The sequence below is a fragment of the Heterodontus francisci genome, chromosome 46 (genome assembly GCF_036365525.1).
Source record: "Heterodontus francisci isolate sHetFra1 chromosome 46, sHetFra1.hap1, whole genome shotgun sequence".
Lineage (NCBI taxonomy): Eukaryota > Metazoa > Chordata > Chondrichthyes > Heterodontiformes > Heterodontidae > Heterodontus > Heterodontus francisci.
Genome location: NC_090416.1, coordinates 4,984,421 through 5,006,034, shown reverse-complemented (window position 1 = coordinate 5,006,034; position 21,614 = coordinate 4,984,421).

Below are 21,614 nucleotides of genomic sequence, written 5' to 3'. Positions count from 1 at the left end.
GTCAGAGAGTGTCAGAGAGTGCCAGAGAGTGATGAAGAGTGTCAGAGAGTGTCAGAGTGTGTCAGAGAGTGTCAGAGAGTGTCAGAGAGAGATAGAGAGTGATAGAGAGTGATAGAGAGTGATAGAGAGTGTCATTGAGTGATAGAGAGTGTCAGAGATATTCAGATAGTGATAGAGAGTGTCAGAGAGTGATAGAGAGTGTCAGAAAGTGATAGAGAGTGATAGAGAGTGTCAGAGAGTGATAGAGAGCGTCTGAGAGTGTCAGAGAGTGTCAGAGATTGTCAGAGTGTGTCAGAGTATTCAGAGTGTGTCAGATTGTGTCAGAGAGTGATCGAGATTGATAGGGAGTGTCAGAGAGTGTCAGAGAGTGATAGAGAGTGATAGGGAGTGTCAGAGAGTGTCAGAGAGTGTCAGAGAGTGTCAGAGAGTGTCAGAGAGTGTCAGAGAGTGATAGATAGTGATAGAGAGTGTCAGAGAGTGTCAGAGAGTGATAGGGAGTGTCTGAGGTGTCTGAGAGTGACAGAGCGTGTCTGCAAGTGTCAGTGAGTGTCAGAGAGTGATATAGAGTGTCTGAGAGTGTCTGAGAGATTCTGAGAGTGTCAGAGATTGTCAGAGTGTGTCAGAGAGTGATAGAGAGTGCCTGAGACTGTCAGAGTGTGTCAGAGTGTGTCAGTGTGTGTCAGAGTGTGTCAGAGTGTGTCAGATTGCGTCAGAGAGTGATCGAGATTGATAGGGAGTGTCAGAGAGTGTCAGAGAGTGATAGAGAGTGATAGAGAGTGATAGAGAGTGATAGGGAGTGTCAGAGAGTGTCAGAGAGTGTCAGAGAGTTTCAGAGAGTGATAGAGAGTCTCAGAGAGTGATAGAGAGTGATAGAGATTGATAGAGAGTGTCAGAGAGTGATAGAGAGTGATAGAGAGTGATAGAGAGTGATAGAGAGTGATAGTGAGTGTCTGAGAGTGATAGAGAGTGATAGAGAGTGATAGTGAGTGTCTGAGAGTGTCAGAGAGTGTCTGAGAGTGAAAGAGAGTTTCTGAGAGTGTGAGAGAGTATCAGAGTGTGTCAGAGAGAGCCAGAGAGTGATTGAGAGTGTCAGAGAGTGTCAGAGAGTGTCAGAGAGTGTCAGAGAGTGTCAGAGACTGATAGAGAGTGATACAGAGTGATAGAGACAGTCTGAGATTTTCGAGAGTGTCAGAGAGTGATAGAGAGTGTCAGAGAGTGAAATAGAGAATCTGAGAGTGTCAGAGAGTGTCAGAGAGTGATAGAGAGTGTCAGAGAGTGATATAGAATGTCTGAGAGTGATATAGAGTGTCTGAGAGTGTCAGAGAGAGTCTGAGAGTGTCACGGAGTGTCAGAGATTGATAGAGAGTGTCTGAGAGTGAAATAGAGAATCTGAGAGTGTCAGAGAGTGTCAGAGAGTGATAGAGAGTGTCAGAGAGTGATAGAGAGTGTCTGAGAGTGACTGAGAGTGTCAGAGAGTGTCAGAGAGTGATAGAGAGTGTCTGAGAGCGTCTGAGAGTGTCAGAGAGTGTCAGAGAGTGTCAGAGAGTGTCAGAGAGTGTCAGAGAGTGATAGAGAGTGTCTGAGAGCGTCTGAGAGTGTCAGAGAGTGTCAGAGAGTGATAGAGAGTGTCTGAGAGCGTCTGAGAGTGTCAGAGAGTGTCAGAGAGTGTCAGAGAGTGTCAGAGAGTGATAGAGAGTGTCTGAGAGCGTCTGAGAGCGTCTGAGAGTGTCAGAGAGTGTCAGAGAGTGATAGAGAGCGTCTGAGAGTGTCAGAGAGTGTCAGTGAGCGTCTGAGAGTGTCTGAGAGTGTCTGAGAGTGTCTGAGAGTGTCTGAGTGTGTCTGAGTGTGTCTGAGTGTGTCTGAGTGTGTCAGAGAGTGTCAATGAGTGATAGAGAGTGATAGAGAGCGTCTGAGAGCGTCTGAGAGTGTCAGAGAGTGATAGAGAGCGTCTGAGAGTGTCAGAGAGTGTCAGAGAGCGTCTGAGAGTGTCAGAGCGTGTCAGAGAGTGTCAGAGAGTGTCTGAGAGTGTCTGAGAGTGTCTGAGTGTGTCTGAGTGTGTCTGAGTGTGTCAATGAGTGATAGAGAGTGATAGAGAGCGTCTGAGAGCGTTTGAGAGTGTCAGAGAGTGTCAGAGAGTGATAGAGAGTGTCTGAGAGTTTCTGAGTGTGTCAGAGAGTGTCAGAGAGTGATAGAGAGTGTCTGAGAGTGTCAGAGAGTGATAGAGAGTGATAGAGAGTGTCTGAGAGTGTCAGAGAGTGTCAGAGAGTGATAGAGAGTGTCTGAGAGTGTCTGAGAGTGTCTGAGAGTGTCTGAGTGTGTCAGAGAGTGATAGAGAGTGTCTGAGAGCGTCTGAAAGTGTCAGAGAGTGTCAGAGAGTGATAGAGAGTGTCTGAGAGTGTCAGAGAGTATCAGAGTGTGATAGAGAGTGTCTGAGAGTGTCTGAGAGTGTCTGAGTGTGTCTGAGTGTGTCAGAGAGTGATAGAGAGTGTCTGAGAGCGTCTGAAAGTGTCAGAGAGTGTCAGAGAGTGATAGAGAGCGTCTGAGAGTGTCAGAGAGTGTCAGAGAGTGATAGAGAGTGTCTGAGAGTGTCTGTGTGTGTCTGAGTGTGTCAGAGAGTGATAGAGAGTGTCTGAAAGCGTCTGAGAGTGTCAGAGAGTGATAGAGAGTGTCTGAGTGTGTCTGAGAGTGTCTGAGAGTGTCTGAGAGTGTCTGAGTGTGTCAGAGAGTGTCAGAGAGTGATAGAGAGTGTCTGAGAGCGTCTGAGAGCGTCTGAGAGTGTCAGAGAGTGTCAGAGAGTGATAGAGAGCGTCTGAGAGTGTCAGAGAGTGTCAGTGAGCGTCTGAGAGTGTCAGAGAGTGTCAGAGAGTGTCTGAGAGTGTCTGAGAGTGTCTGAGAGTGTCTGAGAGTGTCTGAGTGTGTCTGAGTGTGTCTGAGTGTGTCTGAGTGTGTCAGAGAGTGTCAATGAGTGATAGAGAGTGATAGAGAGCGTCTGAGCGCGTCTGAGAGTGTCAGAGAGTGATAGAGAGCGTCTGAGAGTGTCAGAGAGTGTCAGAGAGCGTCTGAGAGTGTCAGAGCGTGTCAGAGAGTGTCAGAGAGTGTCTGAGAGTGTCTGAGAGTGTCTGAGAGTGTCTGAGAGTGTCTGAGTGTGTCTGAGTGTGTCAATGAGTGATAGAGAGTGATAGAGAGCGTCTGAGAGCGTTTGAGAGTGTCAGAGAGTGTCAGAGAGTGATAGAGAGTGTCTGAGAGTTTCTGAGTGTGTCAGAGAGTGTCAGAGAGTGATAGAGAGTGTCTGAGAGTGTCAGAGAGTGATAGAGAGTGATAGAGGGTGTCTGAGAGTGTCAGAGAGTGTCAGAGAGTGATAGAGAGTGTCTGAGAGTGTCTGAGAGTGTCTGAGTGTGTCAGAGAGTGTCTGAGAGTGTCTGAGAGCGTCTGAAAGTGTCAGAGAGTGTCAGAGAGTGATAGAGAGTGTCTGAGAGTGTCTGAGAGTGTCAGAGAGTGTCAGAGAGTGATAGAGAGTGTCTGAGAGTGTCTGAGAGTGTCTGAGTGTGTCTGAGTGTGTCAGAGAGTGATAGAGAGTGTCTGAGAGCGTCTGAAAGTGTCAGAGAGTGTCAGAGAGTGATAGAGAGCGTCTGAGAGTGTCAGTGAGTGTCAGAGAGTGATAGAGAGTGTCTGAGAGTGTCTGTGTGTGTCTGAGTGTGTCAGAGAGTGATAGAGAGTGTCTGAAAGCGTCTGAGAGTGTCAGAGAGTGATAGAGAGTGTCTGAGAGTGTCTGAGAGTGTCTGAGAGTGTCTGAGAGTGTCTGAGTGTGTCAGAGAGTGTCAGAGAGTGATAGAGAGTGTCTGAGTGTGTCAGAGAGTGTCAGAGAGTGTCAGAGAGTGATAGAGAGTGTCTGAGAGTGTCTGAGAGTGTCTGAGTGTGTCAGAGTGTGTCAGAGTGTGTCAGAGAGTGACAGAGAGTGATAGAGAGTGTCTGAGAGTGTCCGAGAGTGTCCGAGAGTGTCAGAGAGTGCCAGAGAGTGATGAAGAGTGTCTGAGTGTGTCAGAGTGTGTCAGAGAGTAATAGAGAGTGATAGAGAGTGTCAGAGAGTGTCATAGAGTGACAGAGAGTGTCAAAGAGTGTCAGAGAGAGATAGAAAGTGATTGAATGTGTCTGAGAGTGTCAGAGAGTGTCAGATAGTGCCAGAGAGTGATAGAGAGTGCCAGCGTGTGTCAGAGAGTGTCAGAGAGTGATAGAGAGTGATAGAGAGTGATAGAGAGTGATAGAGAGTGTCATTGAGTGATAGAGAGTGTCAGAGATTTTCAGAGAGTGATAGAGAGTGTCAGAGAGTGATAGAGAGTGTCAGAAAGTGATAGAGAGTGTCAGAGAGTGATAGAGAGCGTCTGAGAGTGTCAGAGAGTGCCAGAGATTGTCAGAGTGTGTCAGAGTATTCAGAGTGTGTCAGATTGTGTCAGAGAGTGATCGAGATTGATAGGGAGTGTCAGAGAGTGTCAGAGAGTGATAGAGAGTGATAGGGAGTGTCAGAGAGTGTCAGAGAGTGTCAGAGAGTGTCAGAGAGTGTCAGAGAGTGATAGAGAGTGATAGAGAGTGATAGGGAGTGTCAGAGAGTGTCATTGAGTGTCAGAGAGTTTCAGAGAGTTTCAGAGAGTGATAGAGAGTGTCAGAGAGTGTCAGAGAGTGTCAGAGAGTGATAGAGAGTGATAGAGAGTGTCAGAGAGTGATAGAGAGTGATAGTGAGTGTCTGAGAGTGTCAGAGAGTGATAGAGAGTGATAGAGAGTGATAGGGAGTGTCATTGAGTGTCAGAGAGTTTCAGAGAGTGTCAGAGAGTGTCAGAGAGTGATAGAGAGTGTCAGAGAGTGATAGAGAGTGATAGAGAGTGTCAGAGAGTGATAGATAGTGATAGAGAGTGTCAGAGAGTGTCAGAGAGTGATAGAGAGTGTCTGAGGTGTCTGAGAGTGACAGAGCGTGTCTTCAAGTGTCAGTGAGTGTCAGAGAGTGATATAGAGTGTCTGAGAGTGTCTGAGAGATTCTGAGAGTGTCAGAGAGTATCAGAGTGTGTCAGAGAGAGCCAGAGAGTGATTGAGAGTGTCTGAGAGTGTCAGAGAGTGTCAGAGAGTGTCTGAGTGTGTCTGAGACTGTCAGAGACTGTCAGAGAGTGTCAGAGTGTGTCAGAGTGTGTCAGAGAATGTCAGATTGTGTCAGAGAGTGATCGAGATTGATAGGGAGTTTCAGAGAGTGTCAGAGAGTGTCAGAGTGTGATAGAGAGTGTCAGAGAGTGTCAGAGAGTGTCAGAGAGTGTCAGAGTGTGATAGAGAGTGTCAGAGAGTGTCAGAGAGTGTCAGAGAGTGTCAGAGAGTTTCAGAGAGTGATAGAGAGTCTCAGAGAGTGATAGAGAATGATAGAGAGTGATAGAGAGTGTCAGAGAGTGATAGAGAGTGATAGAGAGTGATAGTGTGTGTCTGAGAGTGATAGAGAGTGATAGAGAGTGATAGTGAGTGATAGTGAGTGTCTGGGAGTGTCAGAGAGTGTCAGAGAGTGTCTGAGAGTGAAAGAGAGTTTCTGAGAGTTTGAGAGAGTATCAGAGTGTGTCAGAGAGAGCCAGAGAGTGATTGAGAGTGTCAGAGAGTGTCAGAGAGTGTCAGAGAGTGTCAGAGACTGATAGAGAGTGATACAGAGTGATAGAGAGAGTCTGAGATTTTCCGAGAGTGTCAGAGAGTGATAGAGAGTGTCAGAGAGTGAAATAGAGAATCTGAGAGTGTCAGAGAGTGTCAGAGAGTGATAGAGAGTGTCAGAGAGTGATATAGAATGTCTGAGAGTGTCAGAGAGAGTCTGAGAGTGTCTGAGAGTCTGAGAGAGTGTCAGAGTGTGTCAGAGAGAGCCAGAGAGTGATTGAGTGTGTCTGACAGTGTCAGAGGGTGTCTGAGAGTGTCAGAGAGTGTCAGAGAGTGTCAGAGAGTGTCAGAGAGTGATAGAGAGTGATAGAGAGTGTCTGAGAGTGTCTGAGAGTGTCTGAGTGTGTCTGAGTGTGTCTGAGTGTGTCTGAGTGTGTCAGAGAGTGTCAGAGAGTGATAGAGAGTGTCTGAGAGCGTCTGAGAGTGTCAGAGAGTGTCAGAGAGTGTCAGAGAGTGATAGAGAGTGTCTGAGAGTGTCTGAGTGTGTCAGAGAGTGTCAGAGAGTGTCAGAGGTTGCCAGAAGTGTCAGAGAGTGTCAGAGAGTGATAGAGAGCGTCTGAGAGTGTCAGAGAGTGTCAGAGAGTGATAGAGAGTGTCTGAGAGTGTCTGTGTGTGTCTGAGTTTGTCAGAGAGTGTCAGAGAGAGATAGAGAGTGTCTGAGAGCGTCTGAGAGTGTCAGAGAGTGTCAGAGAGTGATAGAGAGTGTCTGAGAGTGTCTGAGTGTGTCAGAGAGTGTCAGAGAGTGTCAGAGAGTGATAGAGAGTGATAGAGAGTGTCTGAGAGTGTCTGAGAGTGTCCGAGAGTGTCAGAGAGTGTCAGAGAGTGTCAGAGGGTGTCAGAGAGTGTCAGAGGGTGTCAGAGTGTGTCAGAGAGTAATAGAGAGTGATAGAGAGTGTCAGAGAGTGTCATAGAGTGATAGAGAGTGTCAAAGAGTGTCAGAGAGAGATAGAAAGTGATTGAATGTGTTTGAGAGTGATAGAGTGTGTCAGAGAGTGTCAGAGAGTATCAGAGAGTGATAGAGAGTGATAGAGAGTGATAGAGAGTGATAGAGAGTGTCAGAGAGTGTCAGAGAGTGTCAGAGAGTGTCAGAGAGTGATAGAGAGCGATAGGGAGTGTCAGAGAGTGTCATTGAGTGTCATTGAGTGTCAGAGAGTGTCATTGAGTGTCAGAGAGTGTCATTGAGTGTCAGAGAGTGTCAGAGAGTTTCAGAGAGTTTCAGAGAGTGATAGTGAGTGTCTGAGAGTGATAGATAGTGATAGAGAGTGTCAGAGAGTGTCAGAGAGTGATAGAGAGTGTCTGAGGTGTCTGAGAGTGACAGAGCGTGTCTGCAAGTGTCAGTGAGTGTCAGAGAGTGATATAGAGTGTCTGAGAGTGTCAGAGATTGTCAGAGTGTGTCAGAGAGTGATAGAGAGTGCCTGAGACTGTCAGAGAGTGTCTGAGAGTGTCTGAGAGTGTCAGAGTGTGTCAGCGTGTGTCAGATTGTGTCAGAGCGTGATCGAGATTGATAGAGAGTGTCAGAGAGTGATAGAGAGTGTCTGAGAGTGTCAGAGAGAGTCTGAGAGTGTCAGAGAGTGTCAGAGAGTGATAGAGAGTGTCTGAGAGTGAAAGAGAGTTTCTGAGAGTGTGAGAGAGTATCAGAGTGTGTCAGAGAGAGCCAGAGAGTGATTGAGAGTGTCTGAGAGTGTCAGAGTGTGTCAGCGTGTGTCAGATTGTGTCAGAGCGTGATCGAGATTGATAGAGAGTGTCAGAGAGTGATAGAGAGTGTCTGAGAGTGTCAGAGAGAGTCTGAGAGTGTCAGAGAGTGTCAGAGAGTGTCAGAGAGTGATAGAGAGTGTCTGAGAGTGAAAGAGAGTTTCTGAGAGTGTGAGAGAGTATCAGAGTGTGTCAGAGAGAGCCAGAGAGTGTCAGAGAGTGTCAGAGAGTGTCAGAGAGTGTCAGAGAGTGATAGAGAGTGATACAGAGTGTCAGAGATTGTCTGAGTGTGTCAGAGAGTGTCAGAGAGTGATAGAGAGAGTCTGAGATTGTCAGAGAGTGTCAGAGAGTGTCAGAGAGTGTCAGAGAGTGTCAGAGAGTGTCAGAGAGTGATAGAGAGAGTCTGAGATTGTCCGAGAGTGTCAGAGAGTGTCGGAGAGTGTCGGAGAGTGTGTCAGAGAGTAATAGAGAGTGATAGAGAGAGTCAGAGTGTGTCATAGAGTGATAGAGAGTGTCAAAGAGTGTCAGAGAGAGATAGCAAGTGATTGAATGTGTCTGAGAGTGTCAGAGAGTGTCAGAGAGTGCCAGAGAGTGATAAAGAGTGATACAGAGTGTCTGAGAGTGTCTGAGAGTGTCAGAGAGTGTCAGAGAGTGTCAGAGTGTGTCAGAGTGTGTCAGAGTGTGTCAGAGTGTGTCAGAGAGTGTCATTGAGTGATAGAGAGTGTAAGAGAGTTTCAGAGAGTGATAGGGAGTGTCAGAGAGTGATAGAGATTGTCAGAAAGTGATAGAGAGTGATCGAGAGTGTCAGAGAGTGAAGGAGAGCGTCTGAGAGTGTCAGAGTGTGTCAGAGAGTGATAGAGAGTGATAGTGAGTGTCAGAGGGTGTCAGAGTGTGTCAGAGAGTAATAGAGAGTGATAGAGAGTGTCAGAGAGTGTCAGAGAGTGTCATAGAGTGATAGAGAGTGTCAAAGAGTGTCAGAGAGAGATAGAAAGTGATTGAATGTGTCTGAGAGTGTCAGAGAGTGTCAGAGAGTGCCAGAGAGTGATGAAGAGTGTCAGAGAGTGTCAGAGAGTGTCAGAGTGTGTCAGAGAGTGATAGAGAGTGATAGAGAGTGTCAGAGAGTGATAGAGAGTGTCAGAGAGTGATAGAGAGCGTCTGAGAGTGTCAGAGAGTGTCAGAGAGTGTCGGAGAGTGTCAGAGAGTGTCAGAGAGTGTCAGAGAGTGTCAGAGAGTGATAGAGAGTGATAGAGAGTGTCATTGAGTGTCAGAGAGTTTCAGAGAGTTTCAGAGAGTGATAGAGTGTGTCAGAGAGTGTCAGAGAGTGTCAGAGAGTGTCAGAGAGTGATAGAGAGTGATAGGGAGTGTCAGAGAGTGTCATTGAGTGTCATTGAGTGTCAGAGAGTGTCATTGAGTGTCAGAGAGTGTCAGAGAGTGTCAGAGAGTGTCAGAGAGTTTCAGAGAGTGATAGTGAGTGTCTGAGAGTGATAGATAGTGATAGAGAGTGTCAGAGAGTGTCAGAGAGTGTCAGAGTGTGTCAGAGTGTGTCAGACTGTGTCAGAGAGTGTCAGAGAGTGATAGAGAGTGTAAGAGAGTTTCTGAGAGTGATAGGGAGTGTCAGAGAGTGATAGAGATTGTCAGAAAGTGATAGAGAGTGATAGAGAGTGTCAGAGAGTGAAGGAGAGCGTCTGAGAGTGTCAGAGAGTGTCAGAGAGTGATAGAGAGTGTCAGAGAGTGTCAGTGAGTGTCAGAGGGTGTCAGAGGGTGTCAGAGAGTGATAGAGAGTGCCTGAGACTGTCAGAGAGTGTCAGAGTGTGTCAGAGTCTGTCAGAGTGTGTCAGATTGTGTCAGAGAGTAATCGAGATTGATAGGGAGTGTCAGAAAGTGTCAGAGAGTGATAGAGAGTGATAGGGAGTGTCAGAGAGTGTCAGAGAGTGTCAGAGAGTTTCAGAGAGTTTCAGCGAGTGATAGAGAGTCTCAGAGAGTGATAGAGAGTGATAGAGAGTGTCAGTGAGTGATAGAGAGTGATAGTGAGTGTCTGAGAGTGTCAGAGAGTGTCAGAGAGTGATCGAGATTGATAGGGAGTGTCAGAGATTGTCAGAGAGTGATAGAGAGTGATAGAGAGTGATAGGGAGTGTCAGAGACTGTCAGAGAGTGTCAGAGAGTGATAGAGAGTGATAGGGAGTGTCAGAGAGTGTCAGAGAGTGTCAGAGAGTGTCAGAGAGTGATAGAGAGTGATAGAGAGTGATAGGGAGTGTCAGAGAGTGTCATTGAGTGTCATTGAGTGTCAGAGAGTGTCAGAGAGTTTCAGAGAGTGATAGAGAGTGTCAGAGAGTGATAGAGAGTGTCAGAGAGTGATAGAGAGTGATAGAGAGTGATAGAGAGTGATAGAGAGTTTCAGACAGTGATAGCGAGTGTCTGAGACTGTCTGAGAGTGTCTGAGCGTGTCAGAGAATGTCAATGAGTGTCAGAGAGTGATAGAGAGTGTCAGAGAGTGATAGAGTGTGAAAGAGAGTTTCAGAGAGAGTCTGAGAGTGTCAGAGAGTGATGGAAAGTGGCTGAGAGTGTCCGAGAGCGACAGAGAGTGTCAGGGAGTGTCAGAGAGTGTCAGAGAGTAATAGCGAGTGTCAGAGAGTGATAGAGAGTGTCATAGAGTGATGGAGAGTGTCTGAGAGTGTCTGAAAGTGTCAGAGAGTGTCAGAGTGTGTCAGAGAATGATAGAGAGTGCCAGAGAGTGCCAGAGAGTGCCAGAGAGTGTCAGAGAGTGTAAGGGCGTTTCAGCGAGTGTCAGTGTGTGACAGAGTGTGTCAGAGAGTGATAGCGTGTGTAAGAGAGTGTCAGAGAGAGTCTGAGAGTGTCAGCGAGTGTCAGTGTGTATCCGAGAGAGACAGAGAGTGTCAGAGAGTGTCAGAGAGTGTCAGAGAGTGTCAGAGAGTGATAGAGAGTGATAGAGAGTGTCAGAGAGTGATAGAGAGTGTCAGAGAGTGATAGAGAGTGCCAGAGAGTGGCAGAGAGTGTCAGAGAGTGTCAGAGAGTGTCAGAGAGTGTCAGAGAGTGATAGAGGGTATCAGAGAGTGTCAGAGGGTGTCTGAGAGTGTCTGTGAGTTTCAGAGTGTATCAGAGAGTGTCAGAGATTGTCAGAGAGTGATAGAGAGTGTCAGAGTGTGTCAGAGAGTGATACAGAGTGTCAGAGAGTGATACAGAGTGTCAGAGAGTGATACAGAGTGTCAGAGAGTGTCTGAGAGTGTCAGAGTGTATCAGAGATTTTCAGAGAGTGTCAGAGAGTGATAGAGAGTGTCAGAGAGTGTCTGAGAGTTTCAGAGTGTATCAGAGAGTGTCAGAGATTGTCAGAGAGTGACAGAGAGTGATAGAAGGGTCAGAAACTGTCTGCGAGTGTCAGACAGTGTCAGACAGTGTCAGAGAGTGTCAGAGAGTGTCAGAGAGTGTCAGAGAGTGTCTGAAAATGTCTGAGTGTGTCTGAGTGTGTCTGAGAGTGTCTGAGAGTGTCTGAGAGTGTCTGAGAGTGTCTGAGAGTGTCAGAGAGTGATAGAGAGTGATAGAGAGTGATAGAGAGTGAAAGAGAGTGTCAGAGAGTGTCAGAGAGTATCAGAGAGTGTCAGAGATTGTCAGAGAGTGATAGAGAGTGTCAGAGAGATTCATAGAGTGATAGAGTGTGTCTGAGTGTGTCTGAGAGTGTCAGAGTGTATCAGAGAGTGTCAGAGAGTGACAGAGAGTGACAGAGAGTGACAGAGAGTGTCAGAGAGTGTCAGAGAGTGTCAGAGAGTGATAGAGAGTGATAGAGAGTGTCTGAGAGTGTCAGAGTGTATCAGAGAGTGTCAGAGAGTGACAGAGAGCGATAGAGAGTGTCTGAGAGTGCCAGAGAGTGCCAGAGAGTGTCTGAGTGTGTCTGATAGTGTCTGAAAGAGTCAGAGAGTGTCAGAGAGTGACAGAGAGTGTCTGAGAGTTTCTGATTGCGTCTGAGATTGTCAGAGAGTGTCAGAGAGTGAGAGAATGTGTCAGAGAGTGTCAGGGTGTATCAGAGAGTATCAGAGAGTGGTAGAGAGTGGTAGTGAGTGTCTGAGAGTGTCTGAATGTGTCAGAGAGTGTCAGAGAGTTATAGAGAGTGTCAGAGAGTGTCTGAGTGTGTCTGAGATTGTCAGAGAGTATCCGAGAGTGAAAGAGAGTGTCAGAGAGAGTCAGGGAGTGTCAGAGTGTATCCGAGAGTGTCAGAGAGTGCCAGAGAGTGATAGAGAGAGTTAGAGAGAGTCAAAGCGTGGTAGAGAGTTTCAGAGAGGGATAGAGGGTATCAGAGAGTGTCAGAGAGTGTTTGAGAATGTCTGTGAGTGTCAGAGTGTATCAGAGATTTTCAGAGAGTGTAAGAGAGTGATAGAGAGTGTCAGAGACTGTCTGAGAGTTTCAGAGTGTACCAGAGAGTGTCAGAGATTGTCAGAGAGTGATAGAGAGTGTCAGAGAGTGTCAGAGAGTGATACAGAGTATCAGAGAGTGTCTGAGAGTGTCAGAGTGTATCAGAGATTTTCAGAGAGTGTCAGAGAGTGATAGAGAGTGTCAGAGAGTGTCAGAGAGTTTCAGAGAGTTTCAGAGAGTTTCAGAGAGTTTCAGAGAGTCATAGAGAGTGTCAGGGAGTGTCTGAGATTCTCAGAGAGTGTCAGAGAGTGTCAGAGAGTGTCAGAGAGTGTCAGAGTGTGTCAGAGTGTGTCAGAGTGTGTCAGAGTGTGTCATTGAGTGATAGAGAGTGTAAGAGAGTTTCAGAGAGTGATAGGGAGTGTCAGAGAGTGATAGAGATTGTCAGAAAGTGATAGAGAGTGATAGAGAGTGTCAGAGAGTGAAGGAGAGCGTCTGAGAGTGTCAGAGAGTGTCAGAGAGTGATAGAGAGTGTCAGAGAGTGTCAGTGAGTGTCAGAAAGTGTCAGAGAGTTTCAGAGAGTGATAGAGTGTGTCTGAGAGTGTCCGAGAGTGTCCGAGAGTGTCCGAGAGTGTCAGAGGGTGTCAGAGGGTGTCAGAGGGTGATAGAGAGTGCCTGAGACTGTCAGAGAGTGTCAGAGTGTGTCAGAGTCTGTCAGAGTGTGTCAGATTGTGTCAGAGAGTGATCGAGATTGATAGGGAGTGTCAGAAAGTGTCAGAGAGTGACAGAGAGTGATAGGGAGTGTCAGAGAGTGTCAGAGAGTGTCAGAGAGTTTCAGAGAGTTTCAGCGAGTGATAGAGAGTCTCAGAGAGTGATAGAGAGTGATAGAGAGTGTCAGAGAGTGAAAGAGAGTGATAGTGAGTGTCTGAGAGTGTCAGAGAGTGTCAGAGAGTGATCGAGATTGATAGGGAGTGTCAGAGAGTGTCAGAGAGTGATAGAGAGTGATAGGGAGTGATAGGGAGTGATAGGGAGTGTCAGAGACTGTCAGAGAGTGTCAGAGACTGTCAGAGAGTGATAGAGAGTGATAGGGAGTGTCAGAGAGTGTCAGAGAGTGATAGAGAGTGATAGGGAGTGTCAGAGAGTGTCATTGAGTGTCAGAGAGTGTCAGAGAGTTTCAGAGAGTGATAGAGACAGTCAGAGAGTGATGGAGAGTGATAGAGAGTGATAGAGAGTTTCAGACAGTGATAGCGAGTGTCTGAGACTGTCTGAGAGTGTCTGAGAGTGTCAGAGAATGTCAATGAGTGTCAGAGAGTGATAGAGAGTGTCAGAGAGTGATAGAGTGTGAAAGGGAGTTTCAGAGAGAGTCTGAGAGTGTCAGAGAGTGATGGAAAGTGGCTGAGAGTGTCCGAGAGCGACAGAGAGTGTCAGGGAGTGTCAGAGAGTGTCAGAGAGTAATAGCGAGTGTCAGAGAGTGATAGAGAGTGTCATAGAATGATGGAGAGTGTCTGAGAGTGTCTGAAAGTGTCAGAGAGTGTCAGAGTGTGTCAGAGAATGATAGAGAGTGCCAGAGAGTGCCAGAGAGTGCCAGAGAGTGTCAGAGAGTGTAAGGGCGTTTCAGCGAGTGTCAGTGTGTGACAGAGTGTGTCAGAGAGTGATAGCGTGTGTAAGAGAGTGTCAGAGAGAGTCTGAGAGTGTCAGCGAGTGTCAGTGTGTATCCGAGAGAGACAGAGAGTGTCAGAGAGTGTCAGAGAGTGTCAGAGAGTGATAGAGAGTGATAGAGAGTGATAGAGAGTGTCAGAGAGTGTCAGAGAGTGCCAGAGAGTGTCAGAGAGTGTCAGAGAGTGTCAGAGAGTGATAGAGGGTATCAGAGAGTGTCAGAGGGTGTCTGAGAGTGTCTGTGAGTTTCAGAGTGTATCAGAGAGTGTCAGAGATTGTCAGAGAGTGATAGAGAGTGTCAGAGTGTGTCAGAGAGTGATACAGAGTGTCAGAGAGTGATACAGAGTGTCAGAGAGTGATACAGAGTGTCAGAGAGTGTCTGAGAGTGTCAGAGTGTATCAGAGATTTTCAGAGAGTGTCAGAGAGTGATAGAGAGTGTCAGAGAGTGTCTGAGAGTTTCAGAGTGTATCAGAGAGTGTCAGAGATTGTCAGAGAGTGACAGAGAGTGACAGAGAGTGATAGAAGGGTCAGAAACTGTCTGAGAGTGTCAGACAGTGTCAGACAGTGTCAGAGAGTGTCAGAGAGTGTCAGAGAGTGTCAGAGAGTGTCTGAAAATGTCTGAATGTGTCTGAGTGTGTCTGAGTGTGTCTGAGAGTGTCAGAGAGTGTCAGAGAGTGTCAGAGAGTGATAGAGAGTGTCAGAGAGTGATAGAGAGTGATAGAGAGTGATAGAGAGTGAAAGAGAGTGTCAGAGAGTGTCAGAGAGTGTCGGAGAGTATCAGAGAGTGTCAGAGAGTGATAGAGAGTGTCAGAGAGAGTCATAGAGTGATAGAGTGTGTCTGAGTGTGTCAGAGAGTGTCAGTGAGTGTCAGTGAGTGTCAGTGAGTGTCAGTGAGTTATAGACAGTGTCAGAGAGTGATAGTGTGTGAGTGTGTCAGAGTGTATCAGAGAGTGTCAGAGATTGCCAAAGAGTGATAGAGAGTGTCAGAGTGTGTCAGAGAGTGAGAGAGTGTGTCAGAGAGTGATAGAGTGTGAAAGAGAGTTTCAGAGAGAGTCTGAGAGTGTCAGAGAGTGATGGAAAGTGTATGAGAGTGTCCGAGAGCGACAGAGATTGCCAGAGAGTGTCAGAGAGTGCCAGAGAGTGTCAGAGAGTGCCAGAGAGTGTCAGAGAGTGATAGAGAGTGTCAGAGAGTGCTGGAGAGTGTCTGAGAGTGTCAGAGAGTGTCAGAGAGTGTCAGAGAGTGTCAGAGAGTATCCGAGAGCGACAGAGAGTTTCAGAGAGTGTCAGAGAGTGATATAGAGTGTCAGAGAGTGCCAGAGAGTGTCAGAGAGTGCCAGAGAGTGTCAGAGAGTATCAGAGAGTGATAGAGGGTATCAGAGAGTGTCAGAGAGTGTTTGAGAATGTCTGTGAGTGTCAGAGTGTATCAGAGATTTTCAGAGAGTGTAAGAGAGTGATAGAGAGTGTCAGAGACTGTCTGAGAGTTTCAGAGTGTATCAGAGAGTGTCAGAGATTGTCAGAGAGTGATAGAGAGTGTCAGAGAGTGTCAGAGAGTGATACAGAGTATCAGAGAGTGTCTGAGAGTGTCAGTGTATCAGAGATTTTCAGAGAGTGTCAGAGAGTGATAGAGAGTGTCAGAGAGTGTCAGAGAGTGTCAGAGAGTTTCAGAGAGCTTCAGAGAGTTTCAGAGTGTATCAGAGAGTGTCAGAGAGTGTCAGAGAGTGTCAGAGAGTATCCGAGAGCGACAGAGAGTTTCAGAGAGTGTCAGAGAGTGATATAGAGTGTCAGAGAGTGCCAGAGAGTGTCAGAGAGTGCCAGAGAGTGTCAGAGAGTATCAGAGAGTGATAGAGGGTATCAGAGAGTGTCAGAGAGTGTTTGAGAATGTCTGTGAGTGTCAGAGTGTATCAGAGATTTTCAGAGAGTGTAAGAGAGTGATAGAGAGTGTCAGAGACTGTCTGAGAGTTTCAGAGTGTATCAGAGAGTGTCAGAGATTGTCAGAGAGTGATAGAGAGTGTCAGAGAGTGTCAGAGAGTGATACAGAGTATCAGAGAGTGTCTGAGAGTGTCAGAGTGTATCAGAGATTTTCAGAGAGTGTCAGAGAGTGATAGAGAGTGTCAGAGAGTGTCAGAGAGTGTCAGAGAGTTTCAGAGAGCTTCAGAGAGTTTCAGAGTGTATCAGAGAGTGTCAGAGAGTGTCAGAGAGTGTCAGAGAGTGTCTGAGAGTTTCAGAGTGTATCAGAGAGTGTCAGAGATTGTCAGAGAGTGATAGAGAGTTTCAGAGAGTGATAGAAGTGCCAGAGACTGTCTGAGAGTGTCAGAGTGTATCAAAGAGTGTCAGAGAGTGTCAGAGAGTGTCAGAGAGTGTCAGAGAGTGATAGAAGTGCCAGAGACTGTCTGAGAGTGTCAGAGTGTATCAGAGAGTGTCAGAGAGTGTCAGAGAGTGTCAGAGAGTGTCAGAGAGTTTCTGAGAGTGTCAGAGTGTATCAGAGAGTTTCAGAGAGTGTCGGAGAGTGATAGAGAGTGTCAGAGAGTGTCTGAGAGTTTCAGAGTGTATCAGAGATTGTCAGAGAGTGATAGAGTGTATCAGAGAGTGATAGAGTGTTGTAGAGATGTCTGAGGTGTCAGAGAGTGTTAGAGAGTGTCAGAGAGTGTCAGAGAGTGTCAGAGAGTGTCAGAGAGTGTCAGAGAGTGTCAGAGAGTGATGGAGAGTAAAAGAGACTGTCAGACAGAATCTGAGAGTGTCAGGGAGTGATAGTGAGTGTCAGAGAGTGATAGAGAGCGAAAGAGAGTGTCAGGGAGTGATAGTGAGTGTCAGAGAGTGATAGAGAGCGAAAGAGAGTGTCTGAGAGTGTCTGAGAGTGTCTGAGAATGTCAGAGAGAGTCAGACAGAGTCAGAGTGTGTCAGAAAGTGATAGAGAGTGTCAGAGAGTCCCAGAGAGTGCCTGAGAGTTTCAGAGAGTGATAGAGAGTATGAGAGAGTGTCAGGGAGTGTCTGAGAGTGTCTGAGAGTGTCTGAGAGTGTCTGAGAGTGTCTGAGAGTGTCTGAGAGTGTCTGAGAGTGACAGAGATTGTCAGAGATTGTCAGAGATTGTCAGAGAGTGATAGAGTGTCTTTGAGTGTCAGAGAGTCTCAGAGAGTGTCAGGGAGTGTCTGAGAGTGTCAGAGTGTTTCAGAGAGTGATAGAAGTGTCAGAGACTGTCTGAGAGTGTCAGAGTGTATCAGAGAGTGTCAGAGAGTGATAGAGTGTCTTTGAGTGTCAGAGAGTGATAGAGAATGTCAGAGAGTGATCGAGAGTGTCTGAGAGTGATCGAGAGTGTCTGAGAGTGTCTGTGAGTGACGGAGTGTTTCAGAGAGTGATAGAGAGTGTCAGAGATTGTCAGATAGTTTCAGAGTGTGTCAGAGTGTGTCAGAGAGTAACAGAGAGTAACAGAGAGTGATAGAGCGTCTGTGTGTGTCAGATTGTGTCAGAGAGTGTCAGAGAGCGATAGAGAGTGTCTGAGAGTGTCAGAGAGTGATAGAGAGCGATAGAGAGTGTCTGAGAGTGATAGAGAGTGTCTGAGAGTGATAGAGAGTGTCTGAGAGTGATAGAGAGTGCCAGAGAGTGTCAGAGTGTGCCAGAGAGTGATAGAGAGTGATAGTGAGTGTCAGAGAGTGTCAAAGAGTTATAGACAGTGTCAGAGTGTGTCAGAGAGTGATAGAGAGTGATAGAGAGTGTCTGAGAGAGTCTGAGAGTGCAAGGGAGAGATAGGGAGTGTCATAGAGGGATAGAGAGTGAAAGTGAGTGTCTGACAGTGTCAGAGATTGTCAGACAGTGTCAGAGAGTGATAGAAGATGTCTGAGACTGTCTGAGAGTCTCTGAGAGTGTCCGAGAGTGTCAGCGAGTGATAGAATGTGTCAGAGAGTGTCTGAGAGTGTCAGAGAGTGATAGAGAGTGACAGAGAGTGGTAGAGAGTGATAGAATGTGTCAGAGAGTGTCCGAGAGTGTCAGCGAGTGATAGAATGTGTCAGAGAGTGTCTGAGAGTGTCAGAGAGTGATAGAGAGTGACAGAGAGTGGTAGAGAGTGATAGAGAGTGCCTGGGAGTGATGGAGAGTGACAGAGAGTGTCAGAGAGTGACAGAAAGTGTCAGAGTGTGACAGAGAGTGTCAGAGAGTGATAGAGAGTGTCAGAAAGTGATAAAAAGTGTCAGAGAGTTTCAGAGAGTGATAGAGAGTTTCAGAGAGTGCCTGAGAGTGCCTGAGAGTGTCTGAGAGTGTCTGAGAGTGTCTGAGAGTGTCTGAGAGTGTCAGAGAGTTTCAGAGAGTGTCAGAGAGTGTCAGAGAGTGTCAGAGAGTGTCAGAGAGTGTCAGAGAGTGATAGAGAGTGTCAGAGAGTGATAGAGAGTGATAGAGAGTGTCAGAGAGTGTCAGAGAGTGTCAGAGAGCGTCTGAGAGTGTCTGAGAGTGTCTGAGAGTGTCTGAGAGTGTCAGAGAGTATCAGAGAGTGATAGAGAGAGTCAGAGAGAGTCTGAGAGCGTCAAGGAGAGTCTGAGGGTGTCAGAGAGAGTCAGAGAGAGTCTGAGAGCGTCAGGGAGAGTCTGAGAGTGTCAGAGAGTGTCAGAGAGTTTCAGACAGTGTCAGAGAGTGATAGAGAGTGTCAGAGAGTCATAGAGAGTGTCAGGGAGTGTCTGAGATTGTCAGAGAGTGTCACGGAGTGTCACGGAGTGTCACGGAGTGTCACAGAGTGTATCAGAGAGTCTCAGAGTGTATCAGAGAGTCTCAGAGAGTCTCAGAGAGTCTCAGAGAGTCTCAGAGAGTGTCAGAGAGTGATAGAGAGTGGTAGAGTGTGTCTCAGAGTGTCGGAAAGTGTCAGAGTGTGTCAGAGAGTGATAGACAATGTCAGAGAGTGTCAGAGAGAGATTCAGATTGTGCCAGAGAGTGATAGTGTGTGATCGAGAGTGTCGGAGAGTTCATAGAATGATAGATAGTGTCTGAGAGAGTCTGAGAGTGTCAGAGAGTGTCTGACAGTGTCAGAGAGTGATGGAGAGTGAAAGAGAGTGCCATAGAGTTTCTGAGAGTGTTAGGGAGTGATAGGGTGTGTCATAGAGGGATAGAGAGTGAAAGAGAGTGTCTGAGAGTGTCTGAGAGTGTCAGAGAGTGTCAGAGATTGTCAGACAGTGTCAGAGAGTGATAGAAAGTGTCTGAGACTATCTGAGAGTCTGTGAGAGTGTCAAAGAGTGTCAGCGAGTGATATAAAGTGTCTGAGAGTTTCTGAGAGTGTCAGAGAGTGTCAAACAGTGTCAGAGAGTGATAGAAAGTGACAGAGAGTGTCTGAGAGTGTCAGAGAGTGCTAGAAAGTGTCAGAGAATTTCTGAGAGGGTCTGAGAGTGTCAGAGAGTGTCAGAGAGTGATAGAGAGCGTCAGAGAGTGACAGAGAGTGGTAGAGAGTGGTAGAGAGTGATAGAGAGTGACAGAGATTGACAGAGAGTGACAGAAAGTGACAGAGTGTGATAGAGAGTGTCAGAGAATGATAGAGAGTGCCAGAGAGTGCCAGAGTGTGTCTGAGAGTGTCTGAGAGTGTCTGAGAGTGTCTGAAAGTGATAAAAAGTGTCAGAGAGTGTCTGCGAGTTTCAGAGAGTTTCAGAGAGTGATAGAGGTTCAGAGAGTGTCTGAGAGTGTCAGTGTGTGTCAGGCAGTGCCAGAAAGTGATATAGAGTGTCAGAGAGTGATAGAGAGTGATAGAGAGAGTCAGAGAGAGTCTGAGAGTGACATGGACAGTCTGAAAGTGTCAGAGAGTGTCAGAGAGTGATAGAGAGTGATAGAGAGTGCCAGAGAGCGATAGAGAGTGCCAGAGAGCGATAGAGAGTGCCAGAGAGCGATAGAGAGTGCCAGAGAGTGCCAGAGAGTGTATGAGTGTGTCTGAGAGTGTCTGAAAGTGTCAGAGAGTGTCAGAGAGTCTTAGAGAGTGTCAGATTGTGTCTGAGATTGTCAGAGAGTTTCAGAGAGTGATGGAGAGTGTCAGAGAGTGTCAGGGAGTGTCAGAGTGTATCAGAGAGTGTCAGTGAGTGATGGAGAGTGGTAGAGATTGCCTGAGAGTGTCGGAAAGTGTCAGAGAGTGTCGGAAAGTGTCAGAGAGTGATAGAGAGTGATAGAGAGAGTCAGAGAGAGTCTGAGAGTGACATGGAAAGTCTGAAAGTGTCAGAGAGTGTCAGAGAGTGTCAGAGAGTGATAGAGAGTGATAGAGAGTGCCAGAGAGCGATAGAGAGTGCCAGAGAGCGATAGAGAGTGCCAGAGAGCGATAGAGAGTTCCAGAGAGCGATAGAGAGTGCCAGAGAGTGCCAGAGAATGTATGAGTGTGTCTGAGAGTGTCAGAGAGTGTCAGGGAGTGTCAGGGAGTGTCAGGGAGTGTCAGAGAGTGATAGAGAGTGATAGAGAGTGTCAATGCGTTGTAGACTGTTTCAGAGAGTGATAGAGAGTGTCTGAGACTGTCTGAGAGTGTCTGAGAGTGTCAGAGAGTGTGAGAGATTGTCAGAGATTGATAGAGAGTTTCAGAGTGTGTCAGAGAGTGATACAAGTGTCAGAGAGTGTCTGAGAGTGTCAGGGTGTATCAGAGAGTGTCAGAGAGTGTCAGAGAGTGATAGAGAGTGTCAGAGAGTGTCAGAGAGTTATACAGAGTGTCAGAGAGTGTCTGAGAGTGTCACAGTGTAGCAGAGAGTTTCAGAGAGTGTCAGAGAGTGATAGAGAATGTCAGAGGGTTTCTGAGAGTTTCAGAGTGGATCAGAGAGTGTCAGAGATTGTCAGAGAGTGATAGAGAGAGGCAGAGAGTGTCAGCGAGTGATAGAAGTGTCAGAGACTGTCTGAGAGTGTCAGAGTGTGATAGAGAGTGTCAGAGAGTGTCAGAGAGTGGTGCAGAGTGTCAGAGAGTTTCAGAGAGTGTCGGAGAGCGATAGAGAGTATCAGAGAGTGATAGAGAGTGGTAGAGATTTCTGAGGTGTCAGAGAGTGTCAGAGAGTGTCAGAGAGTGTCAGAGAGTGTCAGAGAGTGTCAGAGAGTGTCAGAGTGTGATAGAGAGTGTCAGAGAGTGTCAGAGAGTGGTGCAGAGTGTCAGAGAGTTTCAGAGAGTGTCGGAGAGCGATAGAGAGTATCAGAGAGTGATAGAGAGTGGTAGAGATTTCTGAGGTGTCAGAGAGTGTCAGAGAGTGTCAGAGAGTGTCAGAGAGTGATGGATAGTGAAAGAGATTGTCAGACAGAATCTGAGAGTGTCAGGGAGTGATAGGGAGTGTCTTAGAGTGATAGAGAGCGAAAAAGAGTGTCTGAGAGTGTCAGAGAGTGTAAGAGTGTGTCAGAGAGGGTGTGAGAGTGTCAGAGAGTGTCAGAGAATGTCAGACAGTGTCAGAGAGTGACAGAAAGTGTCTGAGCGTGTCAGGGAGTGTCTGAGAGTGCCTGAGAGTGTCAGAGAGTGTCAAACAGTGGCAGTGAGTGACGGAGAGCGTCTGAGACTGCCTGAGAGTCTCTGAGAGTGTCAGAGAGTGTCAAAGGGAGATAGAATGTGTCTGAGAGTGTCTGAGAGTGTCAGAGAGTGATAGAAAGTGTCAGAGAGCGTCAGAGTGTGTCGGAGAGTGATAAAAGGTGTCCGAGAGTTTCAGAGAGTGTTAGAAAGTGTCAGAGAGTGCCTGAGAGTGTCAGAGAGTGTCAGAGAGTTTTAGAGATTGATAGAGAGTGTCAGAGAGTGATAGAGAGTGTCAGAGAGTGTCTGAGAGTGTCAGACTGTGTCAGAGAGTGTCTCAGAGTGTCAGAGAGTGTCAAACTGTGTCTGAGAGTGTCAGAGAGTGTCTGAGAGTGTCAAAGAGTGTCTGAGAGTGTCAAAGAGTGTCTGAGAGTGTCAAAGAGTGTCATAGAGGGATAGAGAGTGAAAGAGAGTGTCTGAGAGTGTCAGAGAGTGTCAGGCAGTGTCAGAGAGTGATATAAATTGTCTGAGACTTTGAGAGTTTCTGAGATTGTCAGAGAGTGATAGAAAGTGTCAGAGGGTGTCTGAGAGTGTCAGAGAATGTCAGAGAGTGTCAAACAGTGTCAGAGAGTGAGAGAAAGTGACAGAGAGTGTCTGAGAGTGTCATACAGTGATAGAAAGTGTCAAGAGTGTCTGAGAGGGTCTGAGCGTGTCAGAGAGTGATGGAGAGTGTCAGAGAGTGTCAGAGTGTGTCAGAGTGTGTCAGAGAGTGATAGAGAGTGATAGAGAGTGATAGAGAGTGATCGAGAGTGATCGA